Below are 10646 nucleotides of genomic sequence, written 5' to 3'. Positions count from 1 at the left end.
TATTAAGCAGGTTCTGACCAGTTCTGGAAAACTGGTAGCGAAAATTTTGAATAATTTGGAGAACTGGCAAATAACATCTCTAGTTAGCCTCACTCCCATCTGCCTCCTGAGTCCCAGCTGATTGGCTGGGTCTTCTTTTGTTTCCCTGCACAGGAGAATGGAGCTGGAAAGCAGGTTAGTGGGCTGGGGAGAGAATGGGATTTTTCAGTAACCTTCCCCTGCCACACCCATCAAGCCATGCCATGCCCACCAAGCCATGCCCACAGAACTGTAGTAAAAAAATTTGAATCCCGCCACTCGAAGAAATTCATTTACAATTTTAAAGAATTTAACTTATCTCAAAGCAGATAAGCAGACACAGGTTGGCTTCCACCACCACCCCACCCACCATAATATTTTTTTTAAAAAGTACAGCAATAGTCTTAATGATTATTACCATCTCTTTGTGTGGTAAAAATATTGGCATGTTACAAATATAGACTTATTGTATATTTTCCAGAAAAGGCTAATGATCTTGACTGGCCAGAATGTTGCTGGCTGTAAACTTGAATAGATTTCAGCCTCACATAGAAACACCAATTTCTCAGCTTTTAAAATTAAAAGATACATTATTGTGAATATATCTTCATCGCCTCCATCTGGCTGAATATCCTTGTAAAATGCCTACTCTGTTCATGATTATAAGCAGAATGGCTCAATTTTTTTGCTATAATAATAATAAACAACCTTTAGCCTAATGAAATATTTCTTCTCTTTTAAATAGATGATTCCTTGCACTACAGAGTATATTGGTGAATTTTACCTCTATTGACTGAGGTTCTCTCCCAAATGATTTTTATACAGCACTAAGCATCTTCACTTTGATTATTAAATTCTCTTAAATAGAAAACTACCAAATACAAAAGAATTATTTGATTATCTGCCCTAGTATTCTTTGCTATGCTTTTTTGCAGGGACTATTTAAGTTCCTTGGTAGATGTATTTTATTTCTGCTATATGAACCTTTCAACCAAGCATAGCAAGGGTTGGCACTATACAGTATATATAAAGCATGTTGTCTATAGTTCTGGTATTTTGCTCTTTGCTCCCACTCCAATATTGTTCCCTGTTACTTTAGGCTGACCTATATCTGATAAATGGGGAGATCATTTTGAGAGGACCTTTTGAAACTGCTTGAAACCAAGGCAAACTTCATGAGCTGAACTACCTAAGGAGGAAAAAAAGTATTGTTTCTTATAATATTCACCAGATCTTAATCTATTAATTTATTTCTTCATCCTGCCAAACCATGATATTTAGTCAATTTTATGACATTTATTTTGCCTACATTTGCATTGTTACTAAAGTGGGATCATTTACTATATTGAAAATACTGGAAAAATCACCCCACACTAACATTTGTGTTCTACCCTTAGAATGCTAATAAAATAAATTATAATTTTATTTGGATTGCAGTACTATTGTAGATTTTGACATGCCCCTTTCATAGCCAGCAATTATAAAAACTAGATAGCAAGTGCTTTGGATATTTTTTAATTATTCCATTCCAACAATAGTATCATCTTAAGCTTGAATCAACAAACATCAGCTTGGCATAGCATACTATAGTGGATCCTGAATTACAAATTTCAACAGAATGAATAAGGGTTGGAAAAAGTTCAGAAAAAAAATGCAAAGTTCAAAGTTTTGAGGAAACTTTTCATACAGATTAAGTAAAGAATTCAGATTCAGAAATGAAAATCATAAAATTGGGTTTAAAATAAGTTAAATTTAATAAGGAGAAGAAAAGACATGAGAACACATAAGATATTGTGTTATTGTTTCATTTGGTCTATTCTGCCTATTACCGATTATTCAATGTAGATTATTTTTGATAATTTCTGAACTGAAGAAACTTCTTATATTAAATGTGTGTGTATATGAGTGTGTGTATATGTATTTATGTGTATGTATGTATGTATGCATATATATATATATATATATATATATGTGTGTGTGTGTGTGTGTGTGTGTGTGTGTGTGTGTGTATATATGTATATATGTGTGTGTATATATATATATATATTTGATGGCAGATGAGATTCTGCCAAAACGTTGCTACAACTTTAAAAGCACAACTACAATGACGTGGGAAAATACCCGAACAAAGCTGAATAACACACACACACACACACACACACACACACACACACACACACACACATATATATATGTATATGTATATGTATATGTATATGTATATGTATATGTATATTCAAATCTTTGACCAAAGTTTTGTTACTTTGTAATGCCTTAAAGAAACTTAATTATCAATATTATTTATATGGAATATGTATCAGTATTTCTGGGATTTTGCCAGAGAATTTAATTGGAATGCATTCAACTCTGGCATCTTATCAGATCACTTCAAAGTTTTTGTTCAGAAATTAACTGAGTGGAGTGACATAATTGTGTCATGAATTATATCATGTATCTATAGCATAAAAAGCAGGAAATTTGCTTCTCCATTCAACCATTTGACTTTCCAAATTTGGGTCCCGTTTGTTCATTTTATCTGTTGTTAGCCAACTTCCACCTGTTCCCAAACCAGACACCAGATGGCATTGCTTAGACTGACCAAGACAAATGCCAGTTCCTTCCCATCCTTCTGCAGTGTTTCCAGATTTTCAGTGAAAGGCCATCTGCTCACAGTATTTTCACAATGTGCTAAACAACAATTTTGTGTGTGCTTTCCGAGAAAAAAGCCATTTCCCCACTTGTACATTCAGTAATTAAATCATTGAGAAAAAAAATGTCATGATGATTAAGAATTATTCAATTGTTGCCAGCAGTAAAGATTCATTGGGACTTTCTGAATCATACTAAAACATACAAATATTTATATTTTTTTAAAAATGATTCCTACCTTGAACATGTCAAGTGATTGATTATCAATTCACCCTTGTACAATACTGAGGTATGTGAGAATTTGTATTCTATATATTTATGTTGATTTTTAGTAATATAGCCAAACAAAGTAATCCTGAGTAATTATCAATTGATAATATTTTTAAAAAAAAAATGGTTTAGAAAACTAAAAAAATATTAGGATTTATTTACTTGCTATGTTAAGAAAGATGTAGCCAATGTAGTAGTTCATAGGTGTTTGGGATCAAATGCTCCAAAATTCCTAAAAATTGAACATGGAAGATTGGTCTTATAGAATCTGTCATTCTAAATACCTGGTAGAGTCCATATTGCAGTACTTTGGTTTAACATTATGTTACATGCATATATAAATAATATCATATCATATTGTATCATTTATTTATTTTTTATTTTTATTTATTTGGTTTGTCAATTGCTTACAAGATAATAGGTATAAGTAAAAACATAGTTATGAATACATGGATGCATATAAGAAAAAATAAATAAAAGAAACTATAGGACAGGGATGGTAGGCACGTTGGTGCACTTATGCATGCCCCTACAGACCTCTCAGGAAAGGGGTGAGGTCAATAGTAGACAGTCTAAGGTTTTGGGGGTTTGGGGAAGAAACCACAGAGTCAGGTAGAGTATTCCAGACATTGACCACTTTGTTGCTGAAGTCATATTTCCTGCAATCAAGTTTGGTGCTGTTTACCTTGAGTTTGAATCTATTGTGTGCTCTTGTATTGTTATGGTTGAAGCTGAAGTATTCATTGACAGGTAGGACATTGAAATGTATAATTTTATATACTATACTTAGATTGGACCGAAGGAGGCATAGTTCTAGATTTTCTAGGTCTAGAATTTCAAGCCTGGTGGCATAAGGTGTTCTGCAATGAGTAGAGGAGTGGAGAATTCTTCTTGTGAAATATTTCTGGACTTTTTCAACTGTGTTAATATCAGATATGTAATGTGGGTTCCAGATTGATGAGCTGTATTCGAGTATTGGTCTAGCAAATGTTTTATATGCTAGTGTGATAGTGATATTAGTAGTGTGATATTACCAGAGAAAAAGCTACGTAAGATTAGGTTAACAACTCTTAATGCCTTTTTGGCTATGTAGTTACAGTGGGCTCTAGCACTTAGATCATTAGAGATGAGTACTCCAAGGTCCTTGACAGAGTTTGGATCATCAACAAGGTCTTGACTATTCAGCCTGTATCATATCATATCACATTAATCCTATTGGATGAGCCAATCAATCTATCTAGTCTAACATCCAGCATCACATGATGGGCAAGCAAGTGCACATAGAAAATTTGCAAATAGGAAATGACTTCTTGCAGTTTTCTCTTCCAGGTATTGCAAATTTTCTGCACTAAAGACAGGAAGAATATAGCTGAAACCATGACTCTAAAAGTTGTTTTAGCTTTTTCTTCCATTAATAGGGAAGTAGCACACTTTAAAATCATAATACTACCTGAGAACATGCTGGTTTAACATACAATTTTTATAACTGCATTTTTCATCTGATATTTAATTTTAAAATAATTTAAATTTTAAGCACATACAATGTTTTAAATATTATTCTACTTAAGAGTGATTATTCTTCATTCCTCTTTAGCCTGAGTTTGCATTTTTGCACTTGACAGTTAATCTTCAAATGTGGCTAATGTATCAATACAAGGGTCCTTTTGATCTACATCATCCCTACATATCTTCCGAAGAACTATTTTGGGGGAAATCTTTATGCACTGACAAAAACATTTTGAAAATGTGTTTTTAAATGGAAGCTAAACCACTCTGGCATTTGTAGCAACAGTTATGACTGTAGAAAGATTGAAAATCTATCTCATAGGATAAAATATTCTGAAAGTTTTATGTTCTGCATATGGTGATGATATGCAATAGTTTGCTTAATAGTGCAGCATATGATATATTATGACAACACATGCACAACTGGAATTTAATTTGAATTAACAAAGTTGGAAAAAACATGAATAGCAAGGATTCTGGAATGCTTTCCAATCATTACCAGCAGTACCATTGGAAATGTCTACATTTTCTTTTTGTAGTAATAGTAACAGTATAATAAAGTTAGAAGGGTCCTTGGAAGTCTTCTAATCCAAAACCCTGCTCAAGCAGGAAACCCAATGTAAACTCATAAAACATTTTGTATACACATTTTATAGTTGACAACAGAAAGAAGGGAGGGGGTTTCAAAGAGCAGGCAACAATATGAAATCGAAAGTACATTCCATTCATATTTTCTTCAAAGACTGATTAGATGGCTGAAGTTTTAATCAGGAAGGAAACACTTACAATGGAGTAATTGGTATCATTCTAATTTGATGCCTCATTCATAGGAAGACATTGGAATTTTTTTTCTTTCATTATTGTTGTTTAGACTGGATTTGGCATTGTGTCCATCCAAGAGATTATTCTATAGAATAAAGCAAACAAATAGAATATTCAACACCAGTGTGTGTGTTTCTACAATTGGTTTGTTCTCAATGAATATTCAAGGGTACTAATAATATTAGAAGACAGTGGAATGTTTTAAGGGAGATTTGCATTTTATTCTATCATATAATTTATGTTTGTAATAGAAATTTAGATTTTTCAGCTATAGTTAATTTCAGTAAATAACTTCTAGTAAATTTTTGTCTTCCCCAAATGTGTGAAAATCCAATTGCTTGATTTATTTCATTTTTAAAAATAAATTTTAAATATTTTTAATCCTGACTATTATTTTTATAAATAACTCAAGGTTGTGAACATGCCCAATATTCCTTCTTCCTCTTTTTTTCTCATAACAACATCTCTGCAAGGTTGGTTGGACTGAGAGAGTGTGATTGGCCAAAAAGGCAGTTTTTCATTTCCTAGTTGGGACTGACTGACTGATTGACTGTCTCCTGGTTTCTAGTCTAGAACCTTAACCAATAGGCAAAATTGGCTCTTATCCTTTGTGGGAAAGATAGTTTACCAATAAAGAAGAATATTTGTAACTCAGGGATGCAATGAGCAATCCTTGATGCTCTCTGTTTTTTCTTGCTAGCACTGATGATGTTTCCAAGTTTGGGTAATGAAACATCTGCAAAGAAACAACTAAGCTCAGAGACTACCAAGGAACCCTCATAATTACATTTTTCACTTGATCATGCTACAGTGTTTTCATTTATATATAGCATTTAGATTCAACTTTTACTTATGAGAGTTAGGTATCTTTCTTCCCTTTTATTTATTTTGAGCCAAGTGGCACACTGGTTAGAGTACAGTACTGCTGGCTACTTCTGCTGACTGCTGGCTGACTGCAATTTAGCAGTTCAAATCTCACCAGGCTCAAGGTTGAGTCATCCTTCCATCCTTCCAAGGTGAGTAAAACGAGGACCTAAATTGTTGGGGGCAATATGATGACTCTATAAACTGCTTAGAGACAGCTGTAAAGCACTGTAAAGCAGTATATAAGTGCTATTGCTATTTTAAACTATATGTAAACTATGTCATCTGCTAGAATATTGAAAGTGAATAATCCATTATAATCTTTGCAATCTTCCCTTAATCAGGATATCCCCAGATACACATTTTTTTTAAATGTAGGTGTACAATTCACTCTTCTTTCATGCTGTTTATGAAAATTATGTTCTAAGACTTACTTCCAAATTCTTTACGGGAAGAACCAATTGAATGAGTCCTCTAACAAATCACCCTGACTGCCAAGGGAAAATGGGAGAGTAATTGGATACCACTGCAAATACTTATATCTCAGACTGATCAGGATCAAATTATCCTTCTTTGAATGCATTATGTGGCTTTAATACTGGAAAAGGTGGAAAGAAAAGGTAAGAATGGGGTGATTGGCTTCAACAGAGATAGACTTTGTTACAATGGCAATGCAGCTACAACTGGAAGAGCTGAAAAGCCAGGTTATGACAAAATATCATGAATAAAACCTTAAAACCTATTAAAAGCTGAAGGCTGTCAATCTTTCAAATTAATTCAGACCAGATGCACAAGAACCAATAGCTCTATCTTTATCATAAAGTTACATTAACAGACCTTGCATGCAGGGGTGGAATTCAAATTTTTAACAACCGGTTCTGTGGGGGTGGCTTAGGTGGTGGGCGTTGCTTGGTGGTCATGTGACTGGGTAGACATGGCTTGGTGGTCATGTTATTGGCTGGTGTGGCCAACTCAATATCACTCACATCGAGGAACGAATTTCCTCGCCTGGCCTCACATGACTGTGGGGATGCTGCAACAGTTGTAAGTGTGAAAAATGGTCATAAGTCACTTTTTTCAGTGCCATTGTAACTTTGAATTGTCACTCCACACAAGCAAAGTACCAGCAAAGGAGGGGAAAAAAACTCCAGAGACATTCCAGACACAGGAAGTCTAGTCCTGCCAAGAATTTAATAAGGGTTAACAGAGAGGCAATTTCTGTCAAAAACACCAGAATGTTTCCTTCCTGCCTTCCTTACAGGATTAGGCCAGTAATTTCTTCTAACAACCGGTTCTCCAAACTGCTTAGAATGTTAACAACCAGTTCTAGCGAATAGGTGTGAACTGGTAGAATCCCACCCCTGCTTGCATATCTGAAAGTACTCCTCCCTTCCCTTATTTTTACTCTTTAGAAAATTAGGGAGGATCCCTTTCCCATGACTCCTCTCCTTCTGTACACTAAAATGTTTTCTTTCATCCTGCAGCTCTTTCTCCTGATTCCCAAGATCATTCCCACATACAATCACAATGGCACTTAATCAAACATCACTCACTCAGAACCCTTTGTTTGATTCAAACAACCTGTATTCATAATTTTATAACTATATATAACTATATAACTATATAACTATATAACTATATAACTATATATATATAACTATATATAACTATATATAACTATATATAACTATATATATATATATATATATATATATATATATATATATATAGTTATATATATATTTGTTTTCTGAGAAACTAGAAGCCAAACAGCAAGATCACAACTCTCCAGCTCAAATCCCCAGCAACTAAAACTAACCTGAGCACAACCAAGCCCCCTCCTGAACAGAACACGCCTCCAACCAATCAGAACACGGCTAACCCCCAACCAATCAGAACACAGCCAAACCCCTACCAATGAGAACACACCCCACCCAATCAGAACACAGCCAAGCCCCCACCCAATCAAGTTCCACCCCCACTGGCAGTTAAAAGGAGGAAGCAGCTGCAATCTCCATTACTCTGAGAAGCACAGAGCTGGAGACAGAAGCCTGAAGATGATGAATGAGACTTCATCGAAACGTTGCCTAGATACTTCAAATCTTACGCGGGAGAAAACCCGAACAACCAAAGATCTACATATATATATATATATATATATATATATATATATATATATATATATATATATATATATGTTTTCTGAGGTTCTCATGGTATTTGTATGTGGATCTTTGGTTGTTCGGGTTTTCTCCCGCGTAAGATTCGAAGTATCACATAAAATGGAGGCTCTTTGGACTTCAAGTTTTCATAAGTCCTGGTCAGATGGTGGGTTTCCTCTACGGGAGGAAACCCACCATCTGACCAGGACTTATGAAAACTTGAAGTCCAAAGAGCCTCCATTTTATGTGACCTTCATTCTATGCAACTGCCGAGATCAAAATTTAATTCCCACAAGCTTCCAATTGAAATTCCACACCAACACAGCAGCCACCAAACGCATCCTTAAAAGAACAGAACTCGCCCTAATTAGAAGTGAACTTCACACAAAAAGATTTCTCCTAGACCAAATCAACAAAGATCTCCTCACACTCCACCTCAGACTCAGCAACAAGATTCACCCTCTACTTTGGGACAAATCCAAACAACTCGCTGTCTGGAGAGCCGAAACACAGACCATCCTCAAGACAGACACACACACCAACAAACTCAGGAAACTACAACAACGCCAGAAACCAACTCCTCCCCCCCCACAGCCACACATGAAACAAACAGTTCACAACATCTCAGACAAGATCCTCACTGAAGCTGAAACCAAGATCCTTTCAAAAGGATTCAACTTTGCTGTCGCTCCCAAACACATCCCCACAGAAACCATCATATGCGGAGTTGAAACCAGCCTGACCAAAACCAACCCTGATGATGCTAACAAAATCAGACTCGAAATCACCAACATCCTCTGCACTAGCAAACCACCCAAAAGCAACTTATCCAAAGAAGAACAAACTGCACTACTTAACCTGAAAGAAGACACCAGCATAATAATCCTACCAGCAGACAAGGGCAACGCGACAGTGGTAATGAACACATCTGACTACCAAACCAAATTAACCAACCTACTCCAAGACCCCACATACAAACCCCTAAAGACAGACCCCACCACCTACCTAGAAAAAACTACCAAATCCAAAATAAAAGCCTCCCCCATCAGTGAAGAAATCCAGCAAAGAATCATACCCAGAGAAAAATCATCCAGATGCCCCAAGCTTTATGGTCTCCCCAAAATACACAAAGAAGGAACCCCACTCAGACCAATAGTCAGCTCCATAGGCTCACCTCTACAAAACCTGGCCAAATTTCTTGCCAAACAACTACAACCCTATGCAGAATCCATCAACTCACACGTAAGAAACTCATTCCAGTTCATCGAGATCATAAAGAAACAAAACTTACAACCTAGCGACCTACTAGTAAGCTTATGTCATATCCCTCTTCACCCAAGTGCCAATAAAAGAAGCCTTGACAGCCATCCAAAGCAAATACAACCCCCCAAGCACATCCTAGATCTAACCAACCACTGCCTATCCAATACTTACTTCACCTACAATGGACAAAAATACAAACAAATAGAAGGAGCACCCATGGGATCACCCCTCTCACCTGTCATCGCAAACTTCTACATGGAACACTTTGAAACACAAGCTCTAGAAAAATACGACCACAAACCCAAACTCTGGCTCAGATACGTAGATGACACCTTCATAATCTGGCCACACGGGAAAGAAAAACTGAACAACTTCCTCACATACCTCAACAGCCTACACCCCAAAATACAATTCACCATGGAAACAGAAGCCAACAATCAACTTCCTTCCTAGATGTCTTGGTATACAAAAGATCCAATGGCTCCCTAGGACACACCATCTACCAGAAGAAAACACATACTAACCGCTATCTACATGCACTCTCACACCACCACCCAGCACAGATCAATTCCGTAGCCAAGACACTCATCTCCAGAACAAAATGCTTAGCCGATGAACAACACCAAAAACCGAACTACACACTCTCACCAACGTACTTACAGCCAATGGATTCCAAAGAAAGAAGATTACCCACCTAATCCAAAAAGAAACCCCAACCAAAATCCAAGACAGAGAACAAGAAAACGGCAAAGCCCTCCTCCCATATATAAAAGGCACTACAGACAAAATTAGCAAGATCCTCCAAAAACACAACATCAAAACAGCATTCTGCACAAACAGAAAAATATCCACTATCCTAAGAAACCCCAAAGACAAAATCGAATTAGAAAACCAAGGAGTATACGAAATCCCCTGCACTGCCTGCCCTACCACATACATTGGACAAACTAACAGAAGAATAAGTGCACGCATTGAAGAACATAAGAACTCAATCAAAAAAGAAGAAACGACCTCTTCCCTGGTCCAACACCTCAAAGCCACAGGACATGAAATTGATTTTAAAAATACCAGAACTATCGCCAAAACTGAACA

This window comes from Pseudonaja textilis, chromosome 7, assembly GCF_049901715.1.
Source record: "Pseudonaja textilis isolate UNSWEBS1 chromosome 7, rPseTex1.2, whole genome shotgun sequence".
In the NCBI taxonomy this organism is placed as follows: domain Eukaryota; kingdom Metazoa; phylum Chordata; class Lepidosauria; order Squamata; family Elapidae; genus Pseudonaja; species Pseudonaja textilis.
The sequence above is the reverse complement of the archived record's forward strand: the minus strand, read 5'-3'. Positions refer to the sequence as shown.